This window comes from Dysidea avara, chromosome 10 (assembly GCF_963678975.1).
Source record: "Dysidea avara chromosome 10, odDysAvar1.4, whole genome shotgun sequence".
Taxonomy (NCBI): domain Eukaryota; kingdom Metazoa; phylum Porifera; class Demospongiae; order Dictyoceratida; family Dysideidae; genus Dysidea; species Dysidea avara.
Window position 1 is genome coordinate 2,541,259 of NC_089281.1, and position 12,194 is coordinate 2,553,452.

Genomic DNA, 12,194 nt, shown 5'->3' on the forward strand with positions numbered 1-12,194 from the left:
ACAGTTTGACAGCTTGCTGCTACTTTGACTTTTGTTTTAGGTGAGTTTGCAATAAAATTGATTATGGCCTGACAAGGTTTAGTATTTCAATCAAAAGAAGTAGCTATGGTTCCTCCACCAAAGGAGGAGGTGAGGGGAGGGCATTTGCCTCAAATGTCCCATCCTGGATCCGCCATTGAATTATGGTAATAAGTTTCAAAACCGTTTAGACCTGAGCACACATGTATTGTTATCAATACACTATACATTATGAATATCACTAACCTTTTGTAGATAGTAAAATTTGCTTTTTTGCAAACCAAATTAAATGTAACGAAGTTAGCTTCAAATGACATGTAGTGGAACTGCTGCATTCAGCATATAACAAGGACTGAGAGACGTCAGACACGATGGCAATGTGTTCTTCAGTAATCTTACCACAGTCACACAAAAATCCATACTGCAGTACTGAATGATCAAAATTCAAATGACTACACGTCCGTATAAGAGCTTGGACCAAATCAGAAAAAGTTTCATTGTGTATGGGAAGCTGAAAAGCTTCTTCTGGATGCCATATTTGTACTTCTAAATATGATACCTTGTCAAACAATGACAGAGAACACGCATTAAGTAAACTGAAAGAAATAAGATTGCTAAAAGTATGGGGTGTTTTAGTCTGAGATAAATGAGGATGCCAACCTTTTGGTGGGTTTTGCAGCAGTTCAACTATCAAAGAGCAAAACAATCCTCTAGGTATAAGACCTGACTGAAACCGAATCAACAATGGCTTTCCTTGAAGATGACCATACTGGGTCAAAATTTTACTTTGTTGTTGCAAACTGCAATTTGGTTAAACAAAAGGTATGAAGTATTGCTTTTCTCTGCCATTACCTGTTACCACAGTTGCAATGATTTTCATGTGAACAAGTAACGACAAAAAAAATTCTTCTTTGATTTCTTCTTCCCATTTGATGCATTGGAGTAGCTCTTTAGAAAGTATTCCCTCATATTTTAACTTCTGCACAGCTTTAAATTTCAGTTTGCTTTGCTGGAATGCACTGCTGATGATATTGCTCAGTATATCAAACCACCACTGGTGGTCAACAATCACATAATCACACAAACCAGGAACATCTTCAAAGTATATCAGGACTCTTAAAAGGTGATAATACAGTAAAACACTCTTTACTTCATCTTGATTCGAAATTAAGCCAGTACTCTTTGCAAGTTTGACACATTCTTTAACTGTGATGTAAGATTTTTGTTTTTTGGAACAAACTTGTTGAATTTCAAGCTGCAACAACATCCACATTATAGGTAATTCATACACATCTCTTTCTGCAGCCACTTCTTCAATTCTGCTGCGAAGCACATTGGCTGCAGGATCTTCAGTATCTTTACCAGCTGTTGTATTGTCTATTGCAAAAAGGACATCACCATCTTCCTTGTACCATACAGCTGCTTTGCTTTTAGTATTGTTTACCACGGTTGTTAACTGTTCTCCTGTTTTAGCCACAACTTCTTTTGTTACTTTGTCAGCATGAGTACCAACAAAACAAATGTATGAACTGTTATTGGATGTGGGAGTTGAAACCAAGTAAGGAATATTAGAAGGAGACCCTCCTATTGCATCATTGGCAGCTGACATGAGAAGCTTAATCATATCCATATTAGAATAGTTCAAATGATATGGCACAAACATATGCTCACCATGTTGACTGTACTCCACCAACACTGGATCATCAAGGCTTTTAGACAAGTCATGAACTATGAAGGTGACCGTTGGGTAAATATTGATGGTGGGCAGCAAATGGATGTACTCTGGTTGACCTCCAGTGTCCAGTATAGTTATCATGTTCAATACTTTACCTGGTTGGCAAGTGGCAGATGAGGGTGATGAGCCACAGAAATTTATTGAATCAAGGATGCGATTAAAACTGGTTACTTTAGTTTCCTTAACTGATGATTCAAAAAACTTTGATGAAACTTTTCTGAGAGCAGAGCTTGGAGGCTTGTAAGTATGCCGAATAATGGGGACATCCAATGTTAAGGAAGATGTTGGTTTTGATAAAACATCACTTTTATTTATTGCAGTAATGTTTGATGTTGAAGTCATCAGAGGTAATTCTGGGGGACATAGCACAGATCGCAAAATTCTAACTTCAAAATCAAGGTCCATTTCAATCCAATTTACATCACTACTTTGTGGTGTTGCATCATGAAATGCAGCTGTCCTTACTGACACAGCATGATTGGTGTGAACCACGTTGGTGCTGTGGTGCTCTTCAATAAACTTGTTTTTCAATAATAAATTAATAAAACTAGTTTTACCCGCTGCTCCTGATCCAGTGCAAAATATTTTAAGGTATCTCACAAGGATTGACCCATGTTTCTTCTTCGCTGCTTTTAAGTTGTATTTCAATATCTGCTTCATTTTTTCCTGTTTTTCAATCATCTACATACATAAATATTTATTAGAAATGCTTTTCTAGTAACATACGGATATGTGACTGTCTTTAAGGCAACAATGCAGTACTAATGTTGTTGCCTATTTGTAATTATTGATCATGAGAAATGCCAGTTTTAAGTATGGGTCATTCCATGTTAAATCACTGAGAAATTGTACGGTCACCTCTTGGATTTCGACGAAACTCGGTGTGTTTGTAGTACCTATGGTGCTCATCACCCATACCAATTTTTAGCTTCATACACCACATAGTTTCTGATTTATGACCACAAATATTTTGAATATTTCATGAAAAATTGGTCTGTCTTCAGTTACAAAATCAACTGTAGCTCACCACTGTGTTAATATTTTAAAATAAAATTTTCAGCGATTAAAGACTGTTAATTGATCTTTCAAGTAATCCATAAACTATGGGATATCAATTTAATTAAGGTTCAAAAAGGCTCCATTAAAAACTTTAATCCTTAATATTTCAAAAAGTGCTGCTTCAAATTCTTTGAATTTTTTAGTAAATAATAATTAGGTTATGGTCTATTGTTGGTAAAAATTTTGTGTTGGGACCACAATGGGTTCAAGAGATATAATTAAATATGTTGTGGTATGTAGAGGAATTTTGTAGTCTATTATTGCTATATAGGAGTGTACACCTCTAATAACCACTGCTGATAAGGCCATGCCAACTTTGTCTTACACAATGAAGGTGTCCAAGTACAGTGCAACCTGTAGTAGTGACCACCTGTATTGAAAGACCACCTTTGTGCTGCTATTTATTTAGTTGTATAGTTTTCAAATGCAGCCAGCTTATATAGCTTGCAAAGGCAATACAATGACCAACTAATGACACCGTGTCAGTTGTTCAATTGAGCATGTAGCAACATACCTGCTGCTTACTTTGGGTATTATAACAATGAAGATTATTTGAGACAACAGGGACGTTGTTTTCAACTATCACGTACAATCCATGGTACCAAAAAACTGCACTCTTTTGTGCCAATCTCAGATAGCAGAGTGGAAATAAAATTTTACTCATAATCTGATGTTTTCAGGAAAGCGAGAGTTGCTCTAGCAAAGAATGAAGCTTCACCAGATTCGATTGCTGGATTTGTCACTTGTTGACATGAAGAGAATCAGTAGTTAGCTTGTGTGCTTGAAGTTTGCAGTGACACTAAGGAAGTGAAGCTGACATTTCTGTATCCACATGGTCCATCAAACACGTTCAAGTACCCAGAGCCCCAAACTATACCAATGGATGAAATTATAACTCTTGTAGACCCAAGAACAAGAAGTGGTTGTGTGTACTCTGACAAAAAAGAAATGACTTTTGCTACCAAACAGCATCACACTGTATCACCACAGTAACAAACTTGATTACCGGCATACCTTTGTCACAGCCTGTTTATATATATGCATACATTTAACTTGCAGTTGAATCAAAGAGTCTTGTGTGTCTGCAAACCTAAATCAGCAGAATGGGCTTCAAGGTGTGCAATACTACATGGGATATCTGCTATAATACCGCAAACACCGCTAGCTACCTATCTCATAATCCCATAGAGACCCAACACCGAAACTTTTGCAACTAATAGGTAAATGTCTGACAAGTATCCACAAAAAAATTCTAATCAGCACTTTTTGGGAGAGCAAAGGTCAAAGATTAGGAGACATAGTTAATTATCAACTTCATCAAATTAAGCTGCTAAATATACAAATGAAAGCTTTTTCTATGAGCTTTAAAGTGGTGCAATTCATTTTAAAACACCCAAGTTATGATACTTTGAATGATCAAAAGTATAGCAAAAATAGAATACAAAATAAGCCATTTCTGGGAAGCCATACAAGCAATGGGTGAAGGGACATATGACCACTTGGGATACCCACACACCAATTTCGTCCAATTCTGAGGGGTCATGTGCAAAACTTTGGTGAACTGATATGGAATTACCCATTCAGTAAATCCAACTAATTAAATTGCAGCACAAAGGTGGTCTTTCAATACAGGTGGTCACTAATACAGGTTGCACTGTACTTGGACACCTCAATTGTGTAAGACAAAGTTGGCATGGCCTTATCAGCAGAGGTGTACACTCCCATATAGCAATAATAGACTACAAAATTCCTCTGCATACCACAACATATTTAATTATATCTCTTGAACCCATTGTGGCCCCACCACAAAATTTTTACCAACAATAGACCATAACCTAATTATTATTTACTGAAAACTTCAAAGAATTTGAAGCAGCACTTTTTGAAATATTAAGGATTAAAGTTTTTAATGGAGCCTTTTTGAACCTTAATTAAATTGATATCCCATAGTTTATGGATTACTTGAAAGATCAATTAACAGTCTTTAATCGCTGAAAATTTTTATTTTAAAATATTAACACAGTGGTGAGCTACAGTTGATTTTGTAACTCAAGATGGATCAATTTTTCATGAATATTTGTGGTCATAAATCAGAAACTATGTGGTGTATGAAGCTAAAAATTGGTATGGGTGATGAGCACCATAGGTACTACAAACACACCAAGTTTTGTCGAAATCCGAGAGGTGACCTTACAATTTCTCGGTGATTTGACATGGAATGACCCGTATTTGAAGTTTTGATGGTATATTTCAATTTACTCATCTACACTTTACTACGTTGTTACCTAGCTGTTCCCACTTTGAAGAGTTGATACAAGATAAAGAGTAATAATGTATTAGTTATGTAGAACAACCCAACAAGGTTTCTACGCTATTTTAGAGACTCAGGGATGATGTGGGCAAGGCCACCCACAAACTTAATTACCAAAACTGCAGGCCAAGATTAGAGGTGCACTGATAATCGGATCGGCTATTGGTTAACGGCCTTGTTTTTTTCATATCGGTATCAGATCAGTAACATGCATAAAAAGACAGCAGATACAGATATACATAAACATCTATTTATGGGCACTCATGCTCTAGTAATATCCTAACAGCGCATGATTATGTAGTGTTCGCTATTGATTACAGTCCCACTCTGTCACTTATTTACTACATTTAGAGAGCAAATTGTTAGAGAAAATATCCATGCTACCATATCGGATCGGCTTTGTTTATTGGCTTGATAATATTATTTCATATCGGTTATCGGAATATCGGCTAAAAGTCATATCGGTGCACCTCTAGCCAAGATAGATATTTAGTTGTGGGTAGCCAAGCCCACATTGTCTGAGGTAGAATTTTAACCTCCGAAGCTCCTTGCAAGAAAGCTACTAAAGCTTCAAAGCTTTGTTGTTTATGTCATGTTAGTAATTAACAATCATAATTGATGGTTACATACCCATTATGGTCTCACACTTTGTTGCAGCTGCACAGGTTGTAGTACAACTATACTTAGATTGTAATGCTGGGCGGTATTGAAAAATAGCAAACGGTATACCTCTCATAAAAAGTATCACAGTATTACTAAATATCACAGTATTAATGTAAAAGCCATTGGTGTTAAAGTAACTGCTCAACAAAAGCACCAAATACTCATGGTAGCTCAGCAAACCTCACGTACAAACTACCACAAACAAACTTGTTTACATAGTTTGGTTAGCTGACTACATCAGCACCTGCCTACAAACATTGTCACATGTCTGGTTACCTTCTAAGTATGGGATGAAACAAGCCCAAATGGAGGCGACAGTATTTAACAGGTGGTATCAAAACTGGTATGACTTAAATATCACCGATTACTAACAATACTGGTATATCGCCCAGCTCTATTAGATTGTAAAAGTTTATTACATGCATCCAGGAAGCACATGGCTTTTTGACTGATTAGACATGCCAGTATCCATGGCTACAAAGCTTTGGAGGGTAAAACCACTTCAAAGGTTACAAAACTTTTGAAGGCTTCAAAGCTTCCAAAGCATTGGCCAGTCCTAGTCTGAGGGGTTCTAAATAGTGTAGAACCAATGTCGGCTTGTTCTAAGTACCTCCCCTAGGTAAGCAAGTGAAGAAAGAGCAAAAGGAAGTAGAGGTGTACTGATATGGGTTTTTGGCATGTGGCGTAAGCAATCATTTATTGGATTGACTCAATTACTGGAAACACATGTTTCAATTATCCGATGGGCATTTTACTAATAAAAATGGTGGAATTCTGTGGTACAAAGAAGTGAAATGGTCGACAAAGACTGTTTTATGTTCGTTGAGGGTTATAATTCTACCGATAAAGGAATGGACAAAGGTTTACAGTTTGTTTGACTTCAGTACTGTAGGTTTGGAGCTGTATTTAGATATGAATTTACCCTGTGCCATCAGTGGCATTTGTTCTCCATCAATTTGAGAGAGTAGACCTCTCTACTGTTGATTTCTGCTACGATGTTAGTCACCAAACAACAAAAGAAACAAGGCAAGCCATGGTCAAGGCCAGGACTTGATGAAACTTCCACTAATATGGTATGGCTACCATCAAACATGGCAGTTGAACTGGCATGCTCATAGATGACATGGCAGCTGTTGCGAAGGCAGAGGTTGGTGAGAATATAGTCCAGAATAGTGTACTACCATCAAGCCAACTGTTAAGAAGTGTGGGTACTTAATTTCATCACTGGAAGTGAAGTATGCCGCCATGCTATCCCTACAAAACATCTGAAACCAAGAGATCAAGAACAGTGTAAAGTGAAGGATCTAGAATTGGTTGGGAGCTTGTTGTTCCACTATTTGTTACTGTAGAACTGTTAAATGATCATTGTGTGTGCAAATATCAAGCAATATGTGCATACATTTTTACTAAAAAATCGTAACCCCTACATTATGAATTCTGACATTCTAAAATTTTGCATGGATGTCTGTTAGGCACTCACAATTGTGTGAGATTTTTGTCAAAATTTAGATGGCTTTAGGATTAACCTTTTGGTTGGTGGTCAGATATCGTTCCGGTAACTGAAACACACAAGTGTATGTGAATTCTGGCAAACGAGTTATGGTTCCGGTAACCAGTTATTTCGACTCCACACCTGTTCATCTGTTACTGGTCAGGGAAGGCAGCTATTGACATCAAACTTAGGGCACAGAAGGATGATGATATCTAGGGGAATATCTCTGCGCATGAGCAGTGGAAGATACGCTCTGTGGTAATAAGGGTGTCGATAATTGATTGTTTACACTACTGATATCCGATATTGATGCCACCAAAAAAGCCGATAACCGATAGTCGATCCGATATTTGTATTATAGTTTTAAGCAAACAAAAGTGTACATTTACCTAACATGTGCATGTGTTCATTGCTATACTCTACCTGTGGTGGTATACAGCTTGGGTTTCTATTGCGCAATCCAGACAATTAAGTACCCACAAACATTTTTATGTATACTCTCATGAAGCCTTAAATGGATATTTCTGCATTACTCTGCACTTAATGACTTGTGAGAAAGCTGTACAGCAAGGTTTCCTTGGTTATCGGTTATCCTGTGACCCTTCCTTTTCTTACAAAGGTATTATATAACTAGATGAATAAAACATTGGAATTTTTAAAGTGGAAATAGGGATCGTTGAAAAAAGCCACGAAACAAGAAGGGATTGCTGGGGTGGTAATGTAAACCACAAATCCCTATTTTGACTCTGTCATAAATTTTTAGTTAAATGCTCTGTCATTTTGAAGTGAGTCAAAATAGGGATTTGTGGTTTACATTACCACCCCAGCGATCCCTTCTTGTTTCGTGGCTTTTTTCAGCGATCCCTATTTCCACTTTAAAATTTCCAATTTTTAATTCATCTAGTTTGTGTACTTTTTATTAATCCAGTAATGGATTATGAAGAAAACTGTGGTGAATAGTGTAATTTTGCATTCTGCATAGTAACACTGTCAACATTTCAGTACACACATAAAACTGATCAAATTGCAATGTGCATATAGACTGAGAGTCTCCTAATATGAGCTACAATTTACATTACTGGTGTCTTTAATAGCTGTCAAATTCAGTACAAGGATTGTTGTTATATACTTGACTGTATTATACATCAGGGTGAACTTCCTTCAGACTGGAAGAGGGCATATGTACCACCAGTATACAAGAAAGGCCCATGTACTAATCCATCAAACTATAGACCTATATCATTGACTATTTGCTGCAAGTTGTTGGAACATATCATTTCATCAGCCAATATCTTCTCACACTACTGACTAAAATATCATGTGTACAATTAACATGGATTTCTTTGATTGATAATGAAGACTGTGGTGAATAGTGTAATTTTGCATTCTGCATAGTAACGCAGTTACTGTTTCAGTACAAACATGAAACTAATCAAATTGCAATGTGCATACACACTGAGAGTCTCTCAATATGAGCTACAATTTACATTACTGGTGCCTTTAGTAGCTGTCAAATTCAGTGCAAGGATTGTTAATATACAGTTGACTGCATTATTAGAGTATTTACATGACTGCTCTATTAGAGTATATAATCTGGATAACCTGCCCACGTACAATAATCACGGAGTGAAAAAAACCACCTTGCAACAAAGTCATCAGCCCAGATTAAGCTTCCTGGCCTATACTGAGTTTACTAAAGACAGATTCTATTAGCCACAAGCAGCGTACATCAAAAAACCTAACTTTGAACGTGATCTTGTATGGCTTCTCGAGCGTAATGGCGTTTTGGCAAGAAGAAACGGCCCGGTTTGGGCTGTTTCCATCCAAAAATGAAATCAAAAATAGGTCATGGACACGCACAATGATCCATTCAGCAAGCCTTGCTACTTTTTATCCCGGGTAAACTTCGCTATGCCTGTGAAAGAATAATAATAATAATAATAATATTATGAATTATAAGAATAAATAATAACTAGACATATTAAAAATTAATTATTTATAATAAGAAATAGGGATCGTTAAAAAAAGCCATGAAACAAGAAGGGATCGCTGGGGTGGTAATGTAAACCACAAATCCCTATTTTGACTCTTTATACTCAAATGGAGCATTTATAGAGAGTCAAAATAGGGATTTGTGGTTTACATTACCACCCCAGCGATCCCTTCTTGTTTCACGGCCTTTTTTAGCGATCCCTATTTCTAATTTTAAATTATTAATTTTTAATATGTCTAGTTTGTGTACTTTTTTCAAATACATTTATGGATTATAAGTTAATTGGCACATTATAGTGTAGCCTAAGCTAACAGAGATTCAGGTTAACTCATTAACTAGATACTTAATGCAATATTAATTTGTAATCTATGATAAAGACTGTATTTTCATTCTGATTTGTACACGCACAAAATATAAGGCAGGATATATTAATTCCTAGTCTACTCAGTGTTTCAGCCATCATCGTCACACTTGGTGCCATTGCTGAAAACACACTGCTATATGAGCTACCTACCTGTCAGAAGAATCACTGATTGTGCACCTATCATACAGGAGACACTGCTATTGATGGCACAGGAGATTTGAAGAAGAACAAGATGTCTTAGGTGTTTATTCTAACAGAAGGACAAGAATGATACAAGTTATAAGAATGGTAACTGTTAGTGTTATAATTCCTGTAGAGTCCAATTTTTTAAAAAAAAGAGAAGAACGATGCATACATCAAGCATGTGCATTACAGATGTAGAGTTGTCTAGCAGAATAGGTAGTGCAGAGATAGCTATACATTGCAGCTGTAGTGCTATTATTGTAGTGATGACACTTGCAACACCTTTGTATAAATGCACGTATAAACATGCAAGGCTACATGCAGTAGCAACCGTGTGAGTTGGTATTAATCAAGCTAAATAGGAGGAGATGGCTAGGCTTGGCCGAAGTCTTCCTATGCCAGTGTCTGCATGTACAAATTACAATGTCACTATACTAGTGGCCAGTGGCGTAGCCAGTCTTACATGATTACCAGGGATTTGGCAGTCATACCCATGCAGGACTACTTTAAACTGACATATTGAGTTTCAATTGCCAAGACTTAAACTGGGCTCTAGCCCTGGAAAGCCTAGGTGTAGCCTGCTAGCAGCAGTGTGTCATAAAGTGGAACACCATAGGTATATATAGTCAGCAAATTTAAGTCTGGTTAGCATGTGGTCATAAATGCTTGCAACTGTCAATGTCACTAGCTGATCAGAGAATGTGCTAGAGTAAGTACACAGTAGCTAGTTACAGTGACATAAACACAGTAGCATACAATCCTCCCATATAAGACTGTCAAGCTTCACACCCTTAAGTTGTTTATGACATGGATACCATATGGGAGGGTTGTTGACGATATGTGGTTAGACCACAAAATATTTTTAAATGGTAGGGTTGTAATAAGCACCCCACCCAACCTTTTCTGTGTGTGAAAAGCAGCCATGATATCAGCACTACCATTCTTCCCCCTATAGTGGACAACTAAAGCACTCACTGTGGTTGCTAGGAAGAGAATAAACTGGATACCTTGCATGCGCGCTTGAACGGCTTCTCGTAGCGAACATGGGCAGCTCACTAGAGACCCTATTATGGCGATCTTGTAAGGTAAAAGAGTGCTGCACAACTTCAATCTGCCATCTATTAATGTTATAAAGACTATAGTTGAGCTATACGCATCCCTGAGCACACCAGATCCCGTAATTTTGTTCTTCTACGGCTTCCGTATACGAAACAGCAGGCAATGGCGAAGAAGAACTTAGAAATTTAGCGAGGTGAAGGCTGGTTAGTGATCTGTGGAGTACGGGTTAATTAATGGGTCATGGACACGCAGAAGGACTCAGTGAGTAAGGTTGTGTAGTTTTTATCACGAAAAAATGGAAACCTTGGGCTGTACACGAGTGAAACAAAATAATAATAATATTATGAATAATAATATGAACAATTCGCGTAAATTCGCAATTTTTGAATGTTTCCAAATTTCGTCTAGACCATTTTTACTGCTATATCACCATTTGTCTGAGTTCAGTGTTTGATAATAAGCCTTCGGAGGGTTGTTTTATGCTCGAGTCTGCTTTCTAAGGCTGGTTTTAGGTGACTGCTCTATTAGGATTTTCAAAAATTCTTCTGCGATCCCTATTATGAATCCACTATTGTGGTTCATGATAGTATATTAAAAATAATAAATTTAAAAATAAAGTAAGAATCCAACAATGGTAGCTATTACAGCATAGCTTGGTGGGAAATCCCTACTTTGGCATGATATAGCCATTATTTTGTGTTCAATGCCAAAGTAGGAATTTCCCACCGAGCTATGCTGTAATAGCTACCATTGTTCTCTTGTTTCACTGCTTTTTATCGTTTGGATTCCTTTTAAATTTATAATTTTTAATATACTAGTTTGTTTAGTTTTTTGTTAAGGCATACAGCTAGCTATAAACATGTGACTGTTCTATTAGGGTGACTGCTGTGTTAGAGTATCTCAAGGCAGCCTGCAAGATGTGCGCTTGCCAAAAAAGGGGCATGGTTTCGATTGATTATAGAGTATGTCGAGTCAGCCTTCCAAATTGAAGGTGTGTGGTCACTGAAATACAGCTAGTGAAAGGGGTGTGTCATCGTGGTTTCAATCGATAGATCGATAATGCGTAGAATGAAGAATGGGCGTGATCTTGTGACCTATCGTGAAGCTATCTAGTACCAGTACCTCCGTACAGTACCCTCCGTCATAGATTATATCAGTAAGGAATATAATCTATTCTTCCGTACAGTAACAGTAATGTAGTCTAAGTGTCTTAAATAATCTTGTGGCGTCTATTATGCTGTTTAAAGAAAGTGTTGATACGGAAAATTAACGCCTCAATATGGTTTCGTTGGATGAAGAAGACAAGCAGCCTGATTG

At 37.1% G+C, this 12,194-nt stretch overlaps 1 pseudogene; it reads right to left on the minus strand.

The window, feature by feature from the left end:
• LOC136236898 (uncharacterized) overlaps window positions 1-12,194 on the minus strand; it is a 38,007-nt pseudogene that overhangs the window by 3,975 nt on the left and 21,838 nt on the right.